The 26,750-nt window shown below is 42.8% G+C and overlaps 1 protein-coding gene across 12 annotated transcripts in view; it reads right to left on the bottom strand.

Annotated features, from left to right (window-relative positions):
* Window positions 1-26,750, bottom strand: part of ABI1 (abl interactor 1) — a 124,296-nt gene that overhangs the window by 73,811 nt on the left and 23,735 nt on the right. The window lies entirely within an intron of this gene.

Below are 26,750 nucleotides of genomic sequence, written 5' to 3'. Positions count from 1 at the left end.
TATTTGGTAATATTGCTGCCTTGCCATCTATTTTGATAGCTAAGTGGCCTGCAGGGTTCTTGAACCGACACTAGCTCTTCCAGCAAGCATATGCCCTAGATAACAGCTCTCAAGGATCACAAGTAAATATATGTTCCTGATAAGACTCCCCCAAGGCCCCTTGCAATAAACAGTCTCTCCTGCCTCTCACTACCTTTCCCTTTTGTTCCTCTTAGATAAAACCAGCCATTGGAGATTATCAAAAACCTGCTGTTTGGGGTTTTAAATGACCAATCCAGACTTAGCCCAGGAACTCCAAAGCACTGCACCCACAGACCCCAATAAAGGCATCTACCCCAGGTCCTGCTGCTCACTCTCTAGGCACGCCTTGCATTGACCCCCCACCCATGTGTATCCTCAAAGCATACTGTGTATCTATCTCCTCCAGGATCTATGAGTAATCAACTTCTCTATTTCACTCTCTCTTCAGTCCTTTGCTGAATCTTGGCTCACCACCTATCTGGTTACTTATCAAACATTAACAAAAAATTACAACACTGCCTGACCTGTGGAATGCTGAGGTCGCTGGTTCGAAACTTGGTGGGGCTTGCCCAGTGTTGGGCAAACCAATGTGTTTCAAGTGTTTGCTTGCTTATATTTTGCATTAGGGTGGGGCAGCACCATGTGTGTGTAGTCTGTGGAAGGCTGTAGGTGCTTGCCCTCAGGGTGGAAGACTGCAAATTGTTTGCCAGAGGAGTATTTCTACCTGACTGTTTTGCTGGAGAGTTCTGAGGGGTTTGGGAGCCCTGCTGAGGCTTGGGGGGGGGGGGGGGGGGGCTATGACTGGGTAAAGATGGAGAATGAGTCAGGGCTTGGGAGCCCTGACTGAGAGGGAAGCAGTCTTCCCTGCCTGTTTGCTCATCCGCCGTTACGAGACTAATAAACGGAATGGCCCACCATTTTCTGGCTCCATAGTTCCTTTACCTTCTGCCAGAATCCTATGTGAACCTGCATGACTGTGGCTCCCGCCCTTACACCGGGTCAAGGCACATACGAGAAACAACTATTATGAGTTGATGCTTTATGCTCCTCCTTGACCCCTTTCTCTCCTCTCTCTAAAATCAATCCATTTTTTTAAAATCAGGACACCCACTAACAATGATATGGACTAAATCCACTCTACCTTATATCTCTGTTCACATTAATCACCATCAGAAATCTATCCTTCCTGTTATCCACTATGATTCAAGCCTCTAATCACCACAAAAACTATCTTATCACCCAATCCTCTACCCACCTGTTCTTCCCAAACTCCTATACTTAACTTAGAGTAAGGTGGTGAGCAACATTCAAAGCAAAAGGAGAGTGAAGTTCAAAGACAAGTGAAAAAATGTGGGAGTGGGAGGCAGCAACTTACAACACAAACGGTAAATATCATTAATATATAATCTAAATATAAAGAAATGCCAAGCATCAATAGAAAAGAAAAAAGGAACACAGATCTACACAAGCAATGCTTGTATTCAAGTAAGCCTACAATCCTATTTTTACTTAATAAGGGCCCCAAAACGCAACAGTGATGCTGTCAATTGATAGGCCAAAGTAGTAAAGTGCTTCCTATAAGTGAAAACGTCAAAGTTTGTGACTTAAGAAAAAAAATTGCATGCTAAGGCTGCCAGATCTATGGTAAGAATGAATTTTCTATCCGTAAAATTGTAAAGAAGAAAAAATAAATTGTTAGTTTTGCTATAGCACTTCAAAATGTAAAATTTATGGCCACACTACATAAGTGCTTAGTTAAGATGGAAAAGGCATTAAATTTGTGGGTGGAAGACATGAACAAAGATCATACTGACATAACTTTTTTTACAGTATATTGTTATATTGTTTTATTAGTTATTGTTAATCTCATAACTAATTTATAAATTAAACGTTATCATAGGTATAAATGTAGAATAGGAAAAAACACAGTATACACAGGGTTTGGTACTATCCCAGTTTCGGGTAGCCACTGGGGATGGTGGAGCGTATCTCCCATAGTTAAGGGGAGGCTACTATAATAAGTAATGTTGAGGAATACTGTTATTACTACTACACCATAATCTTTAGAATATTGCTAAGGTGAAAAAAGATGATGAAAAAAATGTTTATAGAAGGCTACTATATAACTAAAAAGGAAAAAGAGAGAAAAATATAAGGTTATATTTTTGAAGAAGAAAAAGAAACCAGAATGTTTTTATGTTATTTTTTTGTTTTGTTTTGTTTTGTCTGTGACAGAGACAGAGAGACAGAGAGAGAGACAGATAGGGACAGACAGACAGGAAGGGAGAGAGATGAGAAAAATCAATTCTTCGTTGTGGTACCTTAGTTGTTCCTTGATTGCTTTCTCATATGTGCCTTGACTGGGGGGCTATAGCAGACGAGAGACCCCTTGCTCAAGCCAGCGACGTTGGGTCCAAGCTGGTGAGCTCTGCTCAAACCAGATGAGCCAGCGCTCAAATCAGCAACCTCGGGGTTTCGAATGTGGGTCCTATGAGTCCCAGTCCGACACTCTATCCAATGCGCCACCGCCTAGTCAAGCTATAATTTTTTTTTTAATTACATATGAAGGAGGGCATGTAAGTTGAAACATGAATAAAATTCTTTAAATATTACCTTGTTTTATACATTTGTTTTAGGAACTATGTAAATAATTTACACAATTATGAAACAAAGTTAAATTTTAAAAAGGAATGCCACAAAATTAAATGCAAAATTAATCAACATGACTAATTTTGCATCTAATTAGTGGCTAAACCAGAGAGGAAATATCCTAAAAGTGACTTCAAAGTACAGTAATTTGATTGTATAATCTTAATTGGATTTATCCCTAGGATAAAAATAACTGAAAGAGAAAAAAAACAAACTGTTTTCAATCACCTTATTACTGATTGTAGTCTTGGAATTATTATCCTGAGACTGTTTGTGTAATGTGGGATAAAGGAAGTCATTAGTTATGTTTGTCATTGAGCACTGAGATTTTTGGCATGGATCAAAAGAAGTTTTGATGTATGACAAACTTAAGAAAAACCTGGTTATGCCCTGGCCGGTTGGCTCAGCGGTAGAGCGTCGGCCTGGTGTGCGGGGGACCCGGGTTCGATTCCCGGCCAGGGCACATAGGAGAGGCGCCCATTTGCTTCTCCACCCCCACCCTCCTTCCTCTCTGTCTCTCTCTTCCCCTCCCGCAGCCAAGGCTCCATTGGAGCAAAGATGGCCCGGGCGCTAGGGATGGCTCCTTGGCCTCTGCCCCAGGCGCTACCAGGCGCTAGAGTGGCTCTGGTCGCGGCAGAGCGAGGCCCCGGAGGGGCAGAGCATCGCCCCCTGGTGGGCAGAGCTTCGCCCCTGGTGAGCGTGCCGGGTGGATCCCAGTCGGGCGCATGTGGGAGTCTGTCTGACTGTCTCTCCCCGTTTCCAGCTTCGGAAAAAAAATACAAAAAAGAAAAAAAAAAAAAGAAAAACCCGGTTAAAAAAAAAAATGAAAAAACCTGTAGCTGTAGATTTAAACTGAATACATCGGTTTGAACTCTATTTTATCATATCATATCATATATATCAATATCCTAGCTCTATCCAATGAAAAGGCCTAAACATATAAAACATGAGGACTATAGTTAATAACACTGTATTATAAAACTGAAATTTTCTAAGAGAGTAGAACTTAACTGTTGTCACACAAAAGATAAATATGTGTAGTGACAAATATATAGTATTAATTTTTTTTTAAATGGAACAGAAAGCATGACTTTTTCTATTTATTTATTTATTTATTTATTTATTTATTTATTTATTTGTATTTTTCTGAAGCTAGACACGGGGAGAGACAGTCAGACAGACTCCAGCATGCGCCCAACAGGGATCCACCCAGCACGCCCACCAGGGGGTGAAGGTCTGCCCACCAGGGGGCGACGCTCTGCTGCTACCACAGCCACTTTAGCGCCTGGGGCAGAGGCCAAGGAGCCATCCCCAGCGCCCAGGCCATTTTTGCTCCAATGGAGCCTCGGCTGCGGGAGGGGAAGTAAGAGACAGAGAGGAAGGAAAGGGGGAGGGGTGGAGAAGCAGATGGGCGCTTCTCCTGTGTGCCCTGGCTGGGAATCGAACCTGGGACTTCTGTACGCCAGGCCAACACTCTACCACTGAGCCAACCGGCCAGGGCAGTATTAATTAACTAGATGGGAGAAATCTTCCACAAATTATCAAATTATCACGATGTAGACTTTAAATGTCTTACAATTTTGTCATTTATACCTCAGTAAAGCTGGAGGGAGGGGAGAAAAAAAAAGGCCTAGTAACAATTACTGTTAAGCAGCCATGTAGCACCACTCATTATTCAAATTGTGATTTTTCATACCACTTTCCAAAGCAAGGAACCAGGACTTCTAGACAATTACAGGTCTAGGACAGAAAATGTAGAAGCTGCACATGGAACATGAATATCACAAAGAATGTGAAAGGACCAAGGGCTACTTACTCTATAAAGGGTCATGTAACAAGGACTCAGGTATCAACTAGAATAAGCTGCTACAGTCCAAAGACCGGGCAATGCAAACATCAATGGGTATACTGTAATGGGATAATACATAAAATATTTCTAAGAATTTGTAACAATATATGAAAAATATGTATCACTGGCCAGTTTTGGAGGATGCTAGGAACCATCTCATTTGGGGAAGGAAAGGGACAGCTTTATTAAAGTATAAAATACATACAATACAAAAAATTTAACTTTAGCTTCTTTTCAAGCTAGGCATTTAGGTGATGGGTATCCATGTGAGTTCAACATGTGCATTAAGAAGTGTATACTTCCGGGCCCTGGCCGGTTGGCTCAGTGGTAGAGCGTCGGCCTGGCGTGCGGAAGTCCTGGGTTCGATTCCCGGCCAGGGCACACAGGAGAGGCGCCCATCTGCTTCTCCACCCCTCCCCTTCTCTTTCCTCTCTGTCTCTCTCTTCCCCTCCCGCAGCCGAGGCTCCATTGAAGCAAAAGATGGCCCGGGCACTGGGGATGGCTCCTTGGCCTCTGCCTCAGGCGCTAGAGTAGCTCTGGTCGCAACAGAGCGATGCCCCGGATGTGCAGAGCATCGCCCCTTGGTGGGCGTGCCGGGTGGATCCTGGTGGGGTGCTTGCGGGAGGCTGTCTGACTGCCTCCCTGTTTCCAGCTTCAGAAAAATACAAAAAAAAAAAAAAAAGTGTATACCTCTGTTCAGGGTCCATGGAATAATGTTGATCCACAATTACTGCAAGGTGTTCAGGGTTTTGTTTTGTTTTGTTTAATTATCTATTTATTTATTTATTCATTTTAGAGGAGAGAGAGAGAGGGAGAGGGAGAGGGAGAGGGAGAGGGAGAGGGAGAGGGAGAGAGAGAAGTGGGGGAGGAGCAGAAAGCATCAACTCCCATATGTGCCTTGACCGGACAAGCCCAGGGTTTCGAACCGGTGACCTCAGCGTTCCAGGTCAACGCTTTATCCACTGCGCCACCACAGGTCAGGCAGGTGTTCAGGTTTATAAATCCAAATGTCATAAAAACTTGACAAAGGAAGCACAAGCCTCAAAAGGTCAGTTCAACTGAAGCATTCCATAAAGCAGCTGGTAAAGAGCTTACAGTGAATAATTCATTTGAATTTGAAAAACGTAGAAATAAACCTGTCAAATACCACTGAGATCTGTGGAATGAAATAACTGACGTCTGACCAGTGGTCACGCAGTGGTTAGAGCATTGACCTGGGACGCTGAGGTCCCTGATTCTAAACCCTGGGGTTGCCAGCGCAGGCTGATCGGCTTGAGCGCAGGTTAACTGGGTTGAGCACCGGATTTTCTACATCAGTGGTCCCCAACTTTTTTGGGGCCACTGTTTAATGTCAGAAAATATTTTCACAACCCGGCCTTTAGGGTGGGACGGATAAATGTATCACGTGACCAAGACAAGCGTCAAGAGTGAGTCTTAGACGGATTGTAACAGAGGGAATCTGGTCATTTTTTTAAAATAAAACATCGTTCAGACTTAAATATAAATAAAATGGAAATAATGTAAGTTAGTTATTCTTTCTCTGCAGACCGGTACCAAATGGCCCACGGACCGGTACCGGTCCACAGCCCGGGGGGGTGGTTGGGGACCACTGGTCTACATAACCCCAAAGTTGCTGGCTTCAGCAATCCATCCCACCCAACAAGGTACATATGAGAAGCAATCAATGAACAACTAACGTGATGGAACTACAAGTTGATGCTTCTCATCTCTCTCCCTCTCTCAGGCTCTCTCTTAAATTTTCTCTTTCTCTCTCTAACAAGAAAGAGTTGAAGAGATCAGAGATAACAAACTAAACTTATAACAGGCTGAAGAAAAATAAAGAACTACAGAAAGTTCTAGACATCAAAGAAGTCAAGCAAAACATTTGTCTCATCCAAATCCCTTTTGTCTACAAGGAAAGCAACTCTGAAAGACGAAATGACATAGAAATTACAAGAGGATGTGGACTTGGAAGTTGTTTCTGATCATCTTATTATCTAACCAGTTCTATAAGCATATTGGAAAATCTTCCTTAGAGACTTAGAACATCTAAATTATTGATATTTTTTTACATATGGTGACTCAAATGGAAAGATGATTAAAAATACATCTCTTCTAGGCCCTGGCCGGTTGGCTCAGTGGTAGAGCATCGGCCCAGCATATGGAAGTCCCAGGTTTGATTCCCAGCCAGAGCACACAAAAGAGGTGCCAATCGGTTTCTCCACCCCTTTCCCTCTCCTTTCTCTCAGTCTCTCTTCCCCTCCTGCAGCCAATAATCTATTAGAGCAAGGTTGGCCTGGGACTGAAAATGGCTCCATGACCTCCACCTCAGGCACTGGAATGGCTCAGGTTGCAACACAGCAACACCCCAGGTGGGAAGAGCACCGCCCCCTAGTGGGCTTGCCAGGTGGATCCCGGTCGGGCACATGCAGGAGTCTGTCTCTCTGCCTCCCTGCTTCTCAATTCAGAAATATACAGAAAAAAAAATACATCTCCTCTTCTATACTCCTATCTGCAAAACATCAGATAAAACAGATGCTAGGCCCTGGCTGGTTGGCTCAGCGGTAGAGCGTTGGCCTGGTGTGCGGGGGACCCGGGTTCGATCCCCGGCCAGGGCACATAGGAGAAGCGCCCATTTGCTTCGCCACCCCCACCCCCTCCTTCCTCTCTCTCTCTTCCCCTCCCGCAGCCAAGGCTCCATTGGAGCAAAGATGGCCCGGGCGCTGGGGATGGCTCCTTGGCCTCTGCCCCAGGCGCTAGAGTGGCTCTGGTCGCGGCAGAGCGACGCCCTGGAGGGGCAGAGCATCGCCCCTGGTGGGCGTGCCGGGTGGATCCCGGTCGGGCGCATGCGGGAGTCTGACTGTCTCTCCCTGTTTCCAGCTTCAGAAAAATACAAAAAACAAAACAAACAAACAAAAAAAACAGATGCTAAATTGTATCTCAATGTTAAACCTTCACTCATATATATACTTATGTAAATCATGAAATTTCTATAAATAGGAAGTGAATTGTGGACATAAAATAATTATGCCACTTGAATAATGGCACTAGATATCACTTATGTAATAACTAATGATGAAAGCTATGGCTAGTAATTCAGTAAGTCTACAAATTACAAACACCCCAATTACATACAACTCACGCTTACAAATAAAATGCCCAAAGAGCTACTGGTAATCAACTGTAGCTGGACATCAGTAAAAATGATATCACAGAGTTACTCAACTCTCTGGCAAAGAACTTACCAATGAGGACCTTATGGCAGCAGTTCTCAACCTGTGGGTCGCGACCCACAGGTTGAGAACTGCTGCCTTATGGGAACTAGAGCAGCAGATGACAGCATTTAGGGAAGAAAATAGGGACCTAGAAACTCCAGAACTGAAAAAGTTTTCTACAAAAAAGTGAGATGATGCTTTTCATCTCATTGAAGCAGGAATGGCAAAGTTAAAGGAGCAATATCCTGATACAGAAAGGTTCATCAAAGTTTACTGTACAGTTACCAAAGGCCTGAGATGCTACAGGGTCATTTGTGATGAGAAACGGAAAACCTCTGTACAAATTTTCCTGGTGCCTACTTCAAGAAACTGACTCCAGCAGCAGAATCAAACTCTGACTCTGTAGCACCAATCTCATGTTTTCCATCAAGTCCATCACCTTCTGCATCATCCAAGATTGTTTAAGGTTGTACTTAAAACTGTTTATATGCACAGAAAGAAAAAAGAATAAATAGTATGTTAAGACAGACATCTAAGTTGCATTTAAAAGGTCAATGACGTGTCCCAACTTTCTTACTAATCCAACTTAAGAACAAACCTATAGAACTTATCTCATTTGTAACCTGGGGACTGCCTGTATATAAAATTTTCTCGGCAGTAAAAGAATTCCCTTTACTAATGTAGAGAAGAAGTGATACAAGGAACTAACTGTTTGTATGATAATCAGCCTTAGGTACTAATATCCTTTGTTTTGATTTTAGTATTTCATATTCTGGTTTATTAACATCTTAGAAGAACATCATGACCTCATATACTGAAGATTACTAATTCTATTGGACTATTGTGACCTGGTTTAACTGGATAAGCAGTTGTGGATGTTGGGGTTGAGAGCAGAACAGTTTGTTACTGAAATGGTGCCATATTTCATTTGAAGAAAATGCTAACTTGAGATTCCTGGTAGAACAAGCTTTATTTTTCCAGTTCAACAATGATTTAAAAGCAGAGGAATCCAAAGCCTTTTAAAATTTGTGGTGTGTTTTTCTTTTAAAAAGCTAATTGTTTTTGGAAAAGCTAATTTATAGGTAGAATGTCTATATATTATTTGCACATTAAATCATTTCTATAGTAAGTGACTTCATATTTATTATTTAAATGTTCTAAACAAAGACATGAAGTATTGATTACTTGGGAAAAATAACTTCACCCACATGTACTATAGAAGTAGGAGATTTATACAAAAATATATACTTAATACTTAAAAAGAAAATTTAAGTATGCATTCAATTTAATAAATATATCAAGTAGTGTAACCACTAGCATAAGCATCATAAAAAACTTTTCCTTCATGTCCTTTACAGTCAACTCCCTCCCCATTCTCTGAACCCTGGGAAAACCACTGAGTTCCTTTCCACACTACAGTTTTGCCTTTTCTAGAGGTTCACCTAAATGGAATTAAAAGTATAGTCTTCTGTGTCTGGCTTCTTTCACTTAGCGTACTGCTCTTGAAATTCATCCTTGTTATGGCTGAGCGCTATTCCACTGTATGAGTTTACCATAATCTGTTCATCCACTCATCAGCTGATAAAACATCTGAGCTGCTTCCAAGTTAGCTAGTGCTACTACAAATAAAGCTACTATGAATATTTGAGTCCAAGTCTTTGTTGGGAATATGTTTTCATTTCTCTTGATAATAATCTAGGTAATTATCTAGGAGTAGAGCTGCTACATCCATGGTAAATCAAGTACTTACTGTGCATGTTTTAACACTGTAAGAAACGGCCAAACTATTTTCCAAAATAGTGGTACCATTTGGCATTCCCACCAGCAATGTATGCAAGTTCTAGCTTCTCCACATCCTTGGTAACACCTGGTCAGTCTTTTTCATTTTAACTATTCTATTAGGTATACAGTGATATCCTATTGTGGTTTTCATTTCCCTTTCCCATCAAATCATTACTTTGAGCATCTTTTCAAGGGCATAAGTATCATCCAAATGCTTCTTCTATAAAATGTTCGAATCTTCTGCCGATTTTTTAAAGTTGTTTGCCTTCTTATTGAGTTCCTTACAAAAATCTTTTGTCAGAGGTTTTGCAAATATTTCTGAGTCTGTAGCCTGTCTTTTCATGATTTTCATAGTCTTTTAAATTTTCTTAGTACAAGCTTTTTAGTTTTCATGTACCAGCTACAGACATATTGACAAATTAATCCCAGCCCTGGCCAATTGGCTCAGAGGTAGAGCATCAGCCTGGTGTGTAGAAGTCCCAGGTTCGATTACTGGTCAGGGCACACAGGAAAAGCAACCATCTGCTTCTCCACACCTCCCCTTCCCCCTTCTCTCTCTCTCTCTCTCTTCCTCTCCTGCAGCCAAGGCTCAAATGGTTAGAGCAATTTGGCCCCGAATGCTGGGGATGGCTCCATGGCCTCTCCTCAGGAGCTAAAACAGCTTGGTTGCCAAGCAACAGAGCAACTGCCCCCAGATGGGCAGAGCATCCCCTGGTAGGGACTTGCCATGTGGATCCTGGTCGGAGCACATGCAGGAGCCTGTCTCATGGCCTCCCTGCATCTCACTTTAAATAAATAAATAAATAAATAAATGTTATCCCTATATTTCAGATTTTTAGATTGTACCATGAAAGGAATTGTTTTTTATATCAATTGCCAATTATTAATGTTTGAATATTGACCTTTCAATCCTACAAGACTGCTAAAATCATTTATGACTGCAGTTGCTTTTTTTGTAGGTTCCTTAGGATAGTCTACATAGACAATTAGTAGTTAAATCTATTATAGCAGTCTTCTCTAAAAAGTCATGCTTGCCTGACCAGGCGGTGGCGCAGTGGAAAAAGCGTCGGACTGGGATGCAAGAAGACCCAGGTTCGTGACCCTGAGGTCGCCAGCTTGAGCGCGGGCTCATCTGGTTTGAGCAAAGCTCACCAGCTTGGACCCAAGGTCACTGGCTCAAGCAAGGGGTTACTCGGTCTGCTGTAGCCCCACGGTCAAGGCACATATGAGAAAGCAATCAATGAACAACTGAGGTGTCGCAACGAAAAACTGATGATTGATGCTTCTCATCTCTCTCTGTGTTCCTGTCTATCTGTCCCTATCTATCCCTCTCTCTGACTCAATGTCCCTGTAAAAAAAAAAAAATTAAAAATTAAAAAGTCATGCTCTTTGTAAATAAAGACAATTTTAATTTTACTTCTGCCTTTTCAATCTGTAGGTCTGTTTCTTTTTCTTTCTGTCACACTGCCTAGAAACTCCAGTTCAATACTGAATAGAAGTAGTTGTTCCTAACATTAGAAGGGATACATTCAATCTTTTATCATTAAAAAATATAAGCAGGTTTTTCTGCAGATGCCGTTTATGAGGCTAAGAAACTACCATCTAGTGTTTGTTTAGCAAAATAGACAGATTTAATGTTGAGTGAGACTTGGTTATTTTCAGTCATCCACTGTATTCTAGAGTTTCACTGGTCTCTTTTTTTTTTTTTTTTTTACAGAGAGAGAGTCAGGGAGAGGGATAGACAGGGACAGAGAGATGAGAAGCATCAATCATTAGTTTTTTGTTGTGCATTGCGACACCTTAATTGTTCATTGATTGCTTTCTCATACGTGCCTTGACCGTGGGCCTTCAGCAGACCGAGTAACCCCTTGCTGGAGCCAGCGACCTTGGGCTCAAGCTGGTGAGCTTTTGCTCAAACCAGATGAGCCCGTGCTCAAGCTGGCGACCTCAGGGTCTCGAACCTGGATCTTCCGCATCCCAGTCCAACGTTCTATCCACTGCGCCACCGCCCAGTCAGGCTGGTCTCTTTCTTGTCTGCAGTGTACAGGCAGCACACTGCATACTTTTTTGCTTTCATGAGAGGAGGAGAGACTGGTAGATTTATATCAAAATATATTCTCTCTTCCTCCACAACATAAAATTACACTTTATCTCCCAGTTTCCTTAAGTGCTTGGTCATATAACTAAGTATTGTCAATGGACACAGACACTAGTGTGGTAGTGTGGTGACTACCAGCAAGTGGGGGTGACAGCACAGGTGGGGGTATGGGAATAATAAGTGGTGAAGAACAGAGACTTGACTTGAGGTGGTGAACACACAATACAGTTTACAGATGATGTGTTGTAGAATTGTGTGCACTAGAAACCTGTATAATCTTGTTAACTAGTATCAACCCACTAAGTTCAATAAAAAGAAATAATATAAAATAAAATTTGTAAAGAATGTCAATGCAATAATAGCAAAAATAGGTGCTACTTCCAGGCCTAGAAATAAAAACGTCCCACCTGACCAGTCGTGGTATAGTGGATAGAGCATCAAACTGGTACACTGAGGTCTCAAGTCCAAAACCGCGAGGTCACCAGCTTGAGCATGGACTCATCCGGCTTGCGCAAAGGGTCATCAACATGATCTCAGGGTTGCTGGCTTAGGCAAAGATCACTGGCTCGGCTAGAGCCTCAGGTCAAGGCATATACGAGAAGCAATCACTGAACAACTAAAGTGATGTATTATGAGTTGATGCTTCTCATCTCTCTCCCTTCCTATATCTATCTATCTCTCTAACTCTCTCTCTCAAAAAAGAAAGAAATAGCCTGACCAGGCGGTGGCGCAGTGGATAGAGCACTGGACTGGGATGCAGAGGACCCAGGTTCAAGACCCCGAGGTCACCAGATTGAGCACGGGCTCATCTGGTTTGAGCAAAAAGCCCACCAGCTTGAACCCAAGGTTGCTGGCTCCAGCAAGGGGTAACTCGGTCTGCTGAAGGCACACGGTCAAGGCACATATGAGAAAGCAATCAATGAACAACTAAGGTGTTGCAATGTGCAATGAAAAACTAATGATTGATGCTTCTCATCTCTTTCCATTCCTGTCTGTCCCTCTCTCTGACTCTCTCTGTCTCTGCCAAAATAAATAAAAGAGTGGTAGGCGGGACAGACACAGGCTGGTCCCACACCTACATGTGGCAGTTTAAAACTGGGAGGGATATCTTAGCTGCAGAGGGTCCCCCTGAAGAGCAAAGGATCGTAGCCCCAAACCAGCTCATTAACTAATGTCAACCCAATAAGTTCAATAAAGCCCTGGCTGGTTGGCTCAGTGGTAGAGCGTTGGCCTTGCGTGCGGAAGTCCCGGGTTCGATTCCCAACCAGGGCACATAGGAAAAGCGCCCATCTGCTTCTCCACCCCTCCCCCTCTCCTTCCTCTCTGTCTCTCTCTTCCCCTCCCGCAGCCAAGGCTCCATTGGAGCAAAGTTTGCCCAGGCGCTGGGGATGGCTTCATGGCCTCTGCCTCAGGCGCTAGAATGGCTCTGGTTGCAACAGAGCGATGCCCCAGATGGGCACAACATCGCCCCCTGGTGGGCGTGCTGGGTGGATCCCAGTCGGGCGCATGCGGGAGTCTGTCGGACTGCCTCCCCGTTTCCAGCTTCAGAAAAATACAAAAAAATAATAATAATAAGTTCAATAAAAAGGAAAAAAATAAACAGGGCTCCAGTGTCAGGAAGAGAAGTTCCCATAACTTGTGACTCTAAACACCAGAGAGGATTGTGGCTGAGTGAAACAAGGGGGTGGAGACCCAGGTGTTCCTCTTAGAGCAGGGGTCGGGAACCTTTTTGGCTGAGAGAGCCATGAACGCCACATATTTTAAAATGTAATTCTATGAGAGCCATACAATGACCCCTGTACATTACACATTATCCAATAGAAATTTGATGTTGTCCCAGAGGACAGCTGTGATTGGCTCCAGCCATCCGCAACCAAGAACATGAGTGGTAGGAAATGAATGGATTTTAATACATGAGAATGTTTTATATTTTTAATGTTATTATTTTTTTTATTAAAGATTTGTCTGCGAGCCAGATGCAGCCATCAAAAGAGCCACATCTGGCTCACAAGCCATAGGTTCCCGACCCCTGTCTTCGAGAGTCCACGCACAGACTTACTTGGACTCACTCCTTCTGATCTCCAGCCATGGAGCAGCAGCATAAAAGGAACCAGGGACAGACATGGAGAAACTGGATTGCTGGGCATCAGAGCAACAGCAGGAGGGGCAGCTTTCTGTCAGACAAAAGTGCTGGCAGGGGCCCTTGTTCCTTTTCTGAGATACCCTCGCCTTACAGAGCTGGCAAGCAGGTGCTATATCTGAGTCTCCATCAACTTGGCTCACACTTTTACCCCGCCCAGGTAATTCCGATACCCTGTCCCACCCAGCTTGCAGGGGCCCACCCAAGTCATTTTCAGTGGCTTTTCGATACAAATGACCTGTCTTGGCTCATACTTTGTACCTTCTTAAAATCTCTCAACAAGCAGCATCTGGCCCTGCATACCCCATACTTCTTCCTTAGTGGCCTCAGGCCTCACTCTAGTAGCTGCCAGCCTTGGTTCACAGCTGGCCTCTCCTGGGCACCTTCAAGCCCAGCACAAGTAGCAGTCATTTGCACACTGCTCTGTAGATCCTGCTGGGTGGCCTCAGGCAGGGCACAGGCAGTGGTTGACCTTGCACCTCCCAGGAGTCCCAGAGCCAGTACACCTATTGGACAGCTTCAGATGACACCAGAGTACAACCCTACCAGTTCCGCAGGGTCAATTCAATTCCTGCATGGAAGAACTTCTGCTGTAGCTGCAGCTGGTCCTTGTAGCCGATCGGCCTGGAGGTCAATCCCTACCAGTGCCACCAACAGCACTCAAGGCTCAACTATGACAGGACAGTGCACACAGCCCACATAGGAGCACACCTGGAGCATCCAGCTAGGGTGACTGGGGAGGCTGTGCCACTGGGCCACACAGGACACCTACTACACAAGGCCACCCTACCAAGTCTGGAAGACATAGCAGCTCTACCTAATACACAGAAACAAACACAGGAAAGTGCCTAAAAGCAGAGACAAAGAAACATGTTCCAAATGAAAGAACAGGAGAAATCTCCAGAAAAGAACTAAACAAAATGGAAGCAAACCAGCTACTAGTTACAGAGTTCAAAATAATGGTTATAAGGATGCTCAAGGCACTTAGTAAAAACTTCAACAAGGAATTAATAAGCTTAAAAAAGGACACAGAAAGCATTAAAAAGAGCCAGTCAGAAAAGAAGAGCACACTAACTGAAATGAAGAATAACATACAGGGAACCAACAGCACAGAGCATCAAGCCGAGAAGCCAACCAGCCATTTGGAGTAAAAGGAAGCAAAAAACACCCAATCAGAACAGAAAAAAAAAAGAGAAAAGAATCCAAAAAAAGGAAGACAGTGTAAGGATCCTCTGGAATAACTTTAGGCATACTGACATGAACATCATGGGGGTGCCAGAAGGAGAATAGAGCAAGAAATTGAAAACCTACTTGAAAAAATGACAGAAAACTTCCCTAACCTGGTGAAGGAAACAGACATACAAGTCCAGGAAGCACAGAGTCCCAAACAAGATGAACCCAAAGAGGCCCACACCAACACACATTATAATTAAAATGCAAAAGGTTAAAGACAAAAAAATCTTAAAAGCAACAAAAGAAAAGCAGTTAGTTACCCTACAAGGGAAGTTCCATAAGACTGTCAGCTAATTTCTCAACAGAAACTTTGCAGGTCATCAAGGGACTGGCAAAAATTATTATTCAAAGTGATGAAGAGCAAGGATCTACAACCAACATTACCCAGAAAAGCGATTATTTAGAATTAAAGAACAGATAAAGAGCTTCCCAGACAAGAAAAAGCCAAAGGAGTTCACCACCACCAAACAAGTATTATATGAAATATTAAAGGGTCTTCCTTAAGAAGAAAAAAAATAAAGATAGAAAATATGAACATAAAATGGCAATAAATACATAGCTATCTACAATTGAATCTAAAGAACAAAATAAACAAGCAGAACAGAAACAGACTCAGAGATACAGAGAACATTTTGACAGCTGCCAGATAAGAGGGAGAGTTGTGGTCATGGGTGAAAAAGTCACATGACGGGATTAAGAAGTACAGATTATTAGTTATAGAATAGTTGGTTACAGGGATATAAAGTACAGTATATGGAAAAGTCAGTAATACTGTAATAACTATGTATGATGTCAAATACAAGATTTAATGTCTAATCACTGAGTTGTAAATGTAAAATTAATAAAATATTGTGTATCAAATGTAATTGAAAATAAACAATGATTTTCTAAAAAATTATTCTGCATAGAAATGTTTGTGGTCACTTATTTCAGGTTAAGTTTAGTATCCAATACTCGGTCCCCTTCACTCTTTAATACTTTTACTGGATAAACTACCAACCAGCCTTAGTATGGTCCAAGAATTATACAAAATAGATTATGAACTAGAAGACAAATAGCCAGAATTTGTCCAAGCAGCTAAAACAGATATTGTTAATCAACTATAGCAGTCTTCCCAGCAAAGTCTAAATATTCTTTAATCACTCTAGGAGGTGATATGTGATATGAAACCCATTTGCCAGCCGTGTCTTATGCCACTGATGAAGTTTGCTTATAATGTAAATAAACATACTCAGCTTTAAAAGAAAATTGTTAACTATTTAAAGGAACTACACTCAAAACAAACAATCTAGCCAAGAACTAAACAGGAAATTCCATAGATAATTCAATTTTATGAAAAGCGCATACATAAAATCAACTCTCTTCTTCCTCTCTTATCTACCTGGGGAAACCAAGCTTTACTGAGTGAGCCAGGACCTGCTGTCAGGAGTGATGGAGTCAAGAATTTTCAAATAATATCAACTCCTATAAGTCCTTTTCTTATCCCTCAAGGTCACACTATACAGGCAAAGTATTTACTTTCTTTCTCACTTAAGTAGAACTTTTTAACAGAAAGAGAGAGAAAAAATGAAAAAAAATTATTCATTATGGACCTATCATTTAAATAGACCATGTTAACATTATAGTGTATTTTCTCCAAGTCTCTTTAGTATATGTAAGTATACAAGAATATAAACATTACCTGACTGGTGGTGGCACAGTGGATACAGTGTCAACCTGGGATGCTGAGGTCCCAGGTTCAAAGCCCTGAGGTTGCCAGATTGAGCATGGGCTCATCTGGCTTGAAAGCAGGTTCACCAGCTTGAACAAGGGGTCATCAGATTGAGTATGGGATCATCGACATGACCCGATGGTCCCTGGCTTGAGCCCAAAGGTTGCTGCTTTGAGCAAGAGGTCACTGGCTCAGCTGGAGCCCCCGCACACCACCCCCCATGTCAAGGAATGCATGAGAAGCAAGCAATGAACTAAGGTGCCACAATTATGAGTTGATGCTTCTCATCTCTCTCCCTTCCTGTCTCTCTGTTTCTCTCACACACACAACAAAAAAATGAATGAATGAAAAAACTGACATCACAGTGCCACAGCTATATGCCGTTTCTTTTCTTGAATAATAAGCATGTGCTGTTCTTCCCTAGCATATTTTTTTAAAGCAATTTTTAATAGCTTAATAATTATGGCAGTAACTGTTAGTTGCCCATTCTCCTTGTTGTAATTTCTCTAACATTAAGACTCTGAGAAGGTCCAAGATGCCAACGGAGTAGGCAGATGTTCCACTTGCCTCCTCCCAGGACCAAACTGGAATTGTAACTAAATTTAAAAACAATCATCCTGAGCCCAGGCTGTTTGGCTCAGTGGTAGAACCTCAGCCTGGGTGTAGAAGCCCTGGGTTCAATTCCGGTCAGGGCACACAAGAGAAACACCCATCTACTTCTCCATCCCTTCTCCATCACTACTCCCTCTCGCCTGTCTGTCTGTCTGTCTGTCTCTCTCTCCTCCTCTCCTCCTGCAGCCATGGCTCCATTATAGCGAGCTGGCCCTGAGTGCTAAAGATGGCTTCATAGCCCCCCACCTCAGATGCTAATAAATGACTCCAGATGTAACAGAGCAAGGGCCCCAGATGGGCAGAGCATACCCCAAGTGGGCTTGCCGGGTTGAACCTGGTTGAGGCACATGCGGGAGTCTCCCCTCTCACTAAAATTAAAAAAAAAACCACCCTGGAAAATCAACTCAACACTAAATGAGCCCTGGGCAGTTGGTTGCAGGGTAGAGCATCAGCCCGGCGTGTGGATGTCCTAGGTTTGATTCCTGGTCCGGGCACAAAGGAGAAGCACCCATCTGCTTCTTCACCCCTCCCCCTCTTGCTTCTCTCTCTCTCTCTCTCTCCCCCTCTCTCTTCTTCCCCTCCTGCAGCCAAAGCTGAATTAGAGTTAGCCTGTGCACTCAGGATGGCTCCATGGCCTCCACCTCAGACGCTAAAATGGCTCCAGTTGCAACTGAGCAAGGGCCCCTGATGGGCATGCCCAGTGAATCTCGGTTGGGGTGCATGCTGGTGTCAGTCTCTGCCTCCTTTTCTCTCACTAAAAAAAAAACACAACAACGACTAGATAAAATCCTAGCCAGTTGGTTCAGTGGATAGAGCATGGGCCCAGCATATGGACATTCTAGGTTCAATCCCCAATCAGGACACACAAGAGAAGTGACCATCTGCTTCTCTATCCCTCTCCTCCTTCTCACTCTCTTCCCCTCCTGCAGCCAGTGGCGCTGGACTGGTTTGAGCATATGCCCAGGCACTAAAGATAGTTAGTTGGTCCTAGTGAGTCAGCCTCAGGCACTGAGGATGGCTCGGTTGATTCAAGCATCGGCCACAGACAGAGGTTGCGAGCTGGATCCTGGTTGGGGCACATGCAGGAAATCTGCCTCACTATCTCTTCTCTCACTTAAAAAAAGATAAATAAATAAATACCCGCCTGACCTCTGGTGACACAGTGAATAAAAGCATCAACCTAGCATGCTGAGGTCGATGGTTTGAAACCCTGGGCTTGCCCAATCAAGGCACATATGGGAGTTGATGCTTCCTGCTCCTCCTCTTCTCTCTCTCTCTCTCTCTCCCCCTCGAAACTGAATAGAGTCTTTAAAAATATATTTTTAAAAGCCCTCAACACTAGGAAAACAAACATTCCAATTACTAAAATGGGCAAGGACCTGAACAGACACTTCTCCAAAGAGGACATACAAATGGCCAACAGGCATATGAAAAAATGCTCAGCATCACTAATCATCAGAGAAATGCAAATTAAAACCACAAGGAGATATCACCTCACACTTGTCAGAATGGCACTCATCAACAAAACAACACATAAGTGCTGGCGAAACTGTGGAGAAAAAGGAACCTTCCTGCACTGCTGGTGGGAATGCAGACTCATGCAGCCACTATGTAAAACAGTGTGGCATTTCCTCAAAAAATTAAAAATACAATTGCCTTATGACCCAGCTATCCCACTTTTAGGAATATATCCTAAGAATCCCAAAATACCAATTCAAAAGAAAATATGCACCCCCATGTTCACTGCAGCATTGTCTACAATAGCCAAGATCTGGAAACAGCCCAGTGTCCATCAATGGACGAGTGGATTAAAAAGCAGTGGTACATATACACAATGGAATACTACATTGCCATGAAAAAGAAGGAAATATTGCCTTCTGCAACAGCATAGATGGATCTGGAGATTATTATGCTAACTGAAATAAGCTAGGCAGAAAAATACAAATACCATATGATCTCACTTACATGTGGATTCTATTGAGCACAATAAACTGAGGAACAAAACAGAAACAGAGGTAGGGTCACAAAGAACAGACAAAAAGCTCTCAGAGGGAATGGGAAAGGGGGATGGGATCAAAGAAGGTGAAGGGATTAGCCAAAAAACACATATACATAACACATAGATAGACAACATGGCAGCAATCAAAAGCCAGAATTAAGAAGGCAGTGGAGGTAGGGAGGCAAAGGGGGAGAAATGAGAGTGGAAAATGACTGCACAGGCAGAGGGCATGATGAGGGGTGTAGATGGTGTTATATTGAGTGGTGTTATATTATGTTTGCCATGTCTGCATATTTTAGAAGAAGCAGACATCAATGATTCTAAATGGAATTCCTGTCATTCTCTGCACAATAATCTGTATCTTGAATGATCTACACACTGAATAATTATTTCCTTTCATTTACATGTTTTTAGTTGTTTAATAAAGGCGTTTTGGGCCCTGGCCGGTTGGCTTGGTGGTAGAGCTTCGGCCTGGCGTGCAGGAGTCCCGGGTTTGATTCCCGGCCAGGGCACATAGGAGAAGTGTCCATCTGCTTCTCCACCCCTCCCCCTCTCCTTTCTCTCTGTCTCTCTCTTCCCCTCCCACAGCCAAGGCTCCATTGGAGCAAGGTTGGCCTGGGTGCTGAGGATGGCTCTGTGGCCTCTGCCTCAGGCGCTAGAATGGCTCTGGTTGCGGCAGAGCGACGCCCCAGATGGGTGGAGCATCGCTCCCTGGTGGGCATGTCGGGCAGACCCCGGTTGGGCGCATGCGGGAGTCTGTTTCCAACTTTGGAAAAATACATAAAATAAAGCAAAAAAAAAAACACCAAAAAACTTCACAACTGTTAAATAAACAATGGCAAGGATATGGAGAAATGGGAATATTTGTGTCCTATTGGTGGATGTGTATTAGTACACCCACTAAAAAAAAACAATATGGAGGTTCCTCATAAAACTACCATACAATCCAGAAATCCCATTTCTGGGTATATAGCTAACAGAAATGAAATCAGGGTCTCAGATATATCTGCATTCCCACATCCAAATAACAAAGTTTTGGTCCATCAGTTCAGACTGTGGGACAGGGATCAACAAACTATGACCCTCAGGCCTGACCAGGCAGTGGCGCAGTGGATAGAGCATTGGACTGGGATGCGGAAGGACCCAGGTTCGAGACCCCGAGGTTGCCAGTTTGAGCGCATGCTCATCTGGTTTAAGCAAAAAGCTCACCAGCTTGGACCCAAGGTCGCTGGCTCGAGCAAGGGGTTACTCGATCTGCTGAAGGCCCGCAATCACGGCACATATGAAAAAGCAATCAATGAACAACTAAGGTGTCGCCACGAAAAACTGATGATTGATGCTTCTCATCTCTCTCCGTTCCTGTCTGTCCCTAGCTATCCCTCTCTTTGACTCTCTCTCTCTCTCTCTGTCCCTGTAAAAAAAAAAAAAAAAAAAAAAAAATCTTAAAAACTATGACCCTCAGGCCAAAAACTTCCTGTTATTGCAAACAAAGTTTTATTAAAACACAGTCACACCTATTAATTTATAAGTCATCTATGGCTTCCTGACTACAGTGGCAAAGCTGAATAGTAGTGACAGACCATCGCCTGCAAAGCCTAAAATAATTACAAATCTAGCCCTTTGCTGGAAACATCTGCCTACTCATGTTTAGAACAGTGATTCCCAACCCTAGGTGCCCCCAACCCACTTGAGCTTTAAAAAGAATCCAGAGCCCTGGACCAGACCTGTCAGCTCCCCCTAAAAATATTATAATTACATTGGTCTAGGATAGGGCCATTATTTATCAGTACAAAAATCTACTATAAAACTGGAAAATAAATAAAATAAAAATCGCCCTGGCCGGTTGGCTCAGCGGTAGAGCGTCGGCCTAGCATGCGGAGGACCCGGGTTCAATTCCCGGCCAGGGCACACAGGAGAAGCGCCCATTTGCTTCTCCACCCTTCCGCCGCGCTTTCCTCTCTGTCTCTCTCTTCCCCTCCCGCAGCCAAGGCTCCATTGGAGCAAAGATGGCCCGGGCGCTGAGGATGGCTCTGTGGCCTCTGCCTCAGGCGCTAGAGTGGCTCTGGTCGCAACATGGCGACGCCCAGGATGGGCAGAGCATCGCCCCTGGTGGGCAGAGCATCGCCCCTGGTGGGCGTGCTGGGTGGATCCCGGTCGGGCGCATGCAGGAGTCTGTCTGACTGTCTCTCCCTGTTTCCAGCTTCAGAAAAAATGAAAGGAAAAAAAAAAAAAAAAAGATAAAAATCAGGATCCAGTAATATTAAAGATAAAGGCAAGATGTTAATACACAGTCCATCACAGAAACCACAAAGTACTATATAATTAATTGAAGCCATAAGTTTCGCTCTGATCTCCATGAATCCACAAAGATTAAAAAAAATAAAACAAAAATAAAACCAAGGTCATTATATAATTTATAGTATCTGTGAGGTCAAAACTTTTTTTTATTAATTTCAATGGGTGACATTGATAAATCAGCGTACATATGTTCAGAGAAAACATCTCCAGGTTATTTTGACATTTGATTATGTTGCATACCCATCACTCAAAGTCAAATTGTCTTCCGTCACCTTATATCTGGTTTTCTTTGTGCCCCTCCCCTCCCCCCTTCTCCCCAGGTCAAAACTTTTTGGTGGAAGCAAACATTTTTCTAAAACTTCTGACTGTAAAGGGAATGTTTTAGTCTAATTCTTCTCAGTGATAAAAATTATCATTTACTCCTCTCACAACATCTTACTTCCTCAAACACAAAACAAAATAAATACCCCCAAAATGGCAAGATTTTCATATACGTAGATGGTACACGCTGCCTTCCCACCTCTTATTTTTGGAGGACATAATGATGGGTAGAAGAAATGCACAACTGTTTTTGAGACAAATAACCCTGTATTGCAGAAACTATTAATAAACATTAATAATAAATCCACTAATGCAAACAGTTCCCACGTTATGACACTTAGTTCATACAAATGTGATTTATTCAGACCTATAATTAATTTCTCCTGCATTTACCCACTTATTCAATGGTCTCTGTGATTATGCCAAAAATATCCAGACAAATGAACAAAATATATTTCAGGACATAGCAGAAGCATATCTTACCGGTGTTAAATTTAAAACATTGTTTGTTTTCAAATGTGGGAGAAACACTGAACTGGTTTTCTTCATTCTGGTTTAATGAAGCAGTTTGGGTACATACAGGGTGAAGCAAAAGTACATTTACAGTTGTGAGTACACAAAACAGAGTTTATTCTTGTATTATTACTTATTAGCTATTATACCTTTTCTTTTTTCTAGTAACATTTTTAATTAAAATGTACTGATACATAATTAGATACAATAAAATAAAGTATATATTTAATAAGTTTTAACAAATATATAAATCCATATAACCACCACAATCAAGATATAGGATATTTTCTGCCTGACCTGTGGTGGCGCAGTGGATAAAGCGTCGACCTGGAAATGCTGAGGTCACCGGTTCGAAACCCTGGGCTTGCCTGGTCAAGGCACATATGGGAGTTGATGCTTCCAGCTCCTCCCCACTTCTCTCTCTGTCTCTCTCTCCTCTCTGTCTCTCTCTCGCCCTCTCTCTCTTCTCTAAAAATGAATAAATAAAAAAAAAAGATATAGGATATTTCCATCAATAGAAGTTTTCCTTTTGCTCCTTTCTAATCAAGTTATTCTTTTAGCTTTCCTTTTGTGGGGGAGGGGGGTGGAGGGGGTTGGAGGAGAGACAGAAAGGGAGAGAGATGAGAAGCAACAACTTGTAGCTGCAGCACTTAGTTGTTCAGATTGCTTTTCCATATATGACTTGATGAGGGGGCCTCCTTGCTCCAGCCAGCAACTTTGGGCTTCAAACCAGTGATCCTGGGGTCATGTCTACAATCCCCACGCTCAAGCTGATGACCCTGCGCTCAAGCTGGTGAGCCCGCGCTCTAGCAGTCGACCTCAGGACTTCGAAACTGGGTCCTCCACGTCCCATGTTGACACTCTCAAATCCACTGCACCACCACCTGGTCAGGTTCAATGGTCATTCTTTAATATCCATCCTTTCGAGAGAGCAGAAGGAGGCCACGTGCAGTAGGTCAGGAGAAGCAGCAAAGATGGTGGAGTGTTGAGTGAGAAGCCAGTTTGTGCAGAGTTTGTGCTGTGCAGAGTTTGTGCAGGGAGAAGAAAGGAGATGGGGAACAGAGGTGAATAAGTCTGGTGAGCTAGAAACCTTTGATTCTGGGAAACTTGGAGCCCAGTGTGTGTTTTACTTGCCCGCCGGGAGCAAGCTAGGATTAAAGAAGATGGCCCATCAGTTTTTGGCTCCATTGTTTCTTTACCGACTGTCCGAATCCAATGCGAACCTACATGGGCCAGGCTGCTGTGATAGTAGCCCTGGCTACTGGCTTTACATTTGGCGTAGTCTGTGGCAGGATTCGGAGATAGGTATGGAGCTGCCACCTTTGATGTGCATAGTAGAGGACTGGCTGCTGTCATGGTTCCCCATGGCTGTCCTTTTGGGGACCGTAGGCTGGCTGACTTTTACAGCCATGAGTGAGGAAACCAAGAGCTCTGTGGAAGAGGCTGCCCGGGACCTGCAAACCGAGCAGTGGAAGGAGCTGGAGCAAACGTGGGAGAGAAAGAGATGCTGACCCTGGAGCTGAAGGAAGTGCTGGAGGAGGAGAAGCCTGACCAGGTTTGCGAGATTCGCCTGGAAAAGGAGCAGCTGCTGGAGGAGGACTCAAAGGTTCGTGAGTTGCAGACTGCCCTGGACGTTGTGGAGAGCCAGCAGCGGCGGGAGGCCGGGGCTGAGGCTGAGGCTGGGTCCGGACCTGCAAGGTCTGCGGAGCAGAAGGCTGCAGCATCCCAGGGCTCAAGACAGGCAACGGGAGCTGGTGTTTTCAGTTCCTCTTTGGAGGATGAGGAGAATTGGGCTGGAGTTGCAATCTGCAGTCTCCAAAAGATGAGAGCCCAGCTGGAAGGAGCACCTACTACGGCCCTGGTAGGTCTGCGATTTTGGGACATAGGGCTGGACATACTCTCCGGAGCAGAGATGGAAATGCTGACTGCCATTGCCATGTGCTCCTCTTTGGGACAGTGTAAGACCTGCCAGGATGGCAGGGATGAGGGGGGTGGCTGACGCCCTATGTGCGTGGACTGATTTCCTGGACTACAATCGGAGTGGGCATTGGCTCCTTTGTTGGATGGACTTACGGATTACGGATTTTGGACAATGTAAAATACTCTGATGGCGGTGGGGGGTGGTTTTGCTGGAAGCACTCCCCTGCCCCGGGAAGTTTTTCACATGGCTAGAAAGAAGGCAGAGGACATTTTGCACTTTTGGCAAAGTGCTCAGAGACTCGTTAAGTGTACCTTTGTGATTGTTGAAACTGTATGATTTGTGTTGTTGTAATTTGTGTAATGTGCCTAATTTCCTTGCACAGGGATGCCGGTGATGTAGATTGTGGGTAGTAAAGTGAGCATAGGGGTGGATTGTTGGGCAGATAAAATATATTATGCTCACTTTGTTAAAGATGGTGCTGCCCACAGAGAAGCCTTCGCCCAGGTGATATTAATGTGTGTTGGGGGCGGGCTGTGAGCAGGCAGGATCCTTGAAGCCTGGGGCTTGGTTTTAGGACTAAGGCTATCCCACCCTTTTTGATGTGGGGTGGTACAATCCTATCATGCCCCAGATAAGTGACTTTGTATTAGAGACTTCCCTATTTTGTATATTGGATTAAAGGTTTGGATTTCTACACTAAAATATATATATATATATATATATATATATATATATATATATATATATCTCCATCCTTTCCCCAGGTAAACACCGATCTACTTTCTGCTACTCTGAATTTGGTTTTTCTTTCCTTGAGTTTCACATGAATGGAATCACATTGTTGTGTCTGACTTCTTTCACTCAGCGTAACATTACTGTGTCTCAGCCATGTTGTCTATCAGAAGTTAATTCTTCAATATTGGTAAATATATTTCATTTTATTGGCGTATTACACTTTTTAAATCTATTCATTTCTATTATAAAAGCTTTTATAGGGCCTGACCTGTGGTGGTAGTGGATAAAGCTTCGACCTGGAATGCTGAGGTCGTTGGTTCAAAACCCTGGGCTTGCCTGGTCAAGGCACATATGGGAGTTGATGCTTCTGCTCCTCCCTTCTCTCTCTCTCTCTCTCTCTCTCTCTCCTCTTTAAAATGAATAAATAAAGTTTAAAAAAAAAAAAAAAAAAAAAAGCTTTTATAAACATCTGGGTTCAAATCCTGTGTAAAATACAGGATCTCCTATTCTTTTAAATAAAAATCTAGAAATGAAATTGCTCAGTCATATGCTAAGGGCTTATCTAATTTTACAAGTTTTTGCCAACACTGAAGTTGCAAAGATATTCTATGAATTCCTAAAATAATTTTTATATTTATGTTTCAATGTATAGGTCTGTAATCTACTCAGTACACATTTTTGTATATAGTTTCAGATAAGGGTTGTGGTTCAATATTTGTCATTTGGAAACCCACTTAGTCCATTATCATTTGTTGAAAACAATTGTTTTACACATTTACCTTCATACCGTTGCTGAAAATTAACTGATGATACAGGTGTGGATGCATTTCTGAACTCTCTTGTTTTGCATTTGTTTTTAATGTCATTCTTGCATCATTTTATACTGTTTTGATTACTGTAACACTGTCATCTTAAAATCAAGTAGTTCAAGTCTTCTAAGTTTTTCTTTTTAAAAAGTATTTTGACTTTTCTAGGACCTTTACATTTTAATATATTTTAGAAAAGGCTTGTCTATTGGAAAATAAACATGCTTGCAATTTGAATGGAGTAATAATTAATAACTTGAAGCATCTGCCCCGTTACCATGGTATATCTCTTTATTCATTTAAGTATCCTTTATTTTTTTCAGTAATGTTTTATTGTTTCTCAGTGAATAATAATTACATATATTGTTAAAAATTCCCTAAATTTTTATGAATGTGTACATATTTGAAATTATTTTAAACGATGTTTATTTATTGTTTATGGAAAATATTTATTTTCCATATGAAGACTGTACACCTACTTTTGTCCCACCCGGTATTTTTTACTGAGACATCATCTCATTCACTACTCTCTCCCTTGCCATCTGACACTGTCAAAAGGAAACTACTTGTAGCTCTCTCAGGCATGCCTCGGTACACATGCTGTTCCTATTACCTATATCTCTTCTTCCCTTCTAACCCCAATTCCCTCTCAACTTTTTTCTTTTATTTTCTTTTAGAAAGAGAGGGAAAAAAAGGGGGAGGGAGAGAGAATGAGAAAAACATCAATTTGTTGTTCCACTTAGTCGTGCATTCATTGGTTTCTTCTTGTATGTGCCCCGACCTGTGTTTGGGAGGCAAATGTGCGGTTTGGGAGATCAAACTGCAACCTTAGTATATCAGGACAACG

Source organism: Saccopteryx leptura, chromosome 5, assembly GCF_036850995.1.
Source record: "Saccopteryx leptura isolate mSacLep1 chromosome 5, mSacLep1_pri_phased_curated, whole genome shotgun sequence".
In the NCBI taxonomy this organism is placed as follows: domain Eukaryota; kingdom Metazoa; phylum Chordata; class Mammalia; order Chiroptera; family Emballonuridae; genus Saccopteryx; species Saccopteryx leptura.
This window is presented reverse-complemented; position numbering and strand designations above follow the sequence as displayed.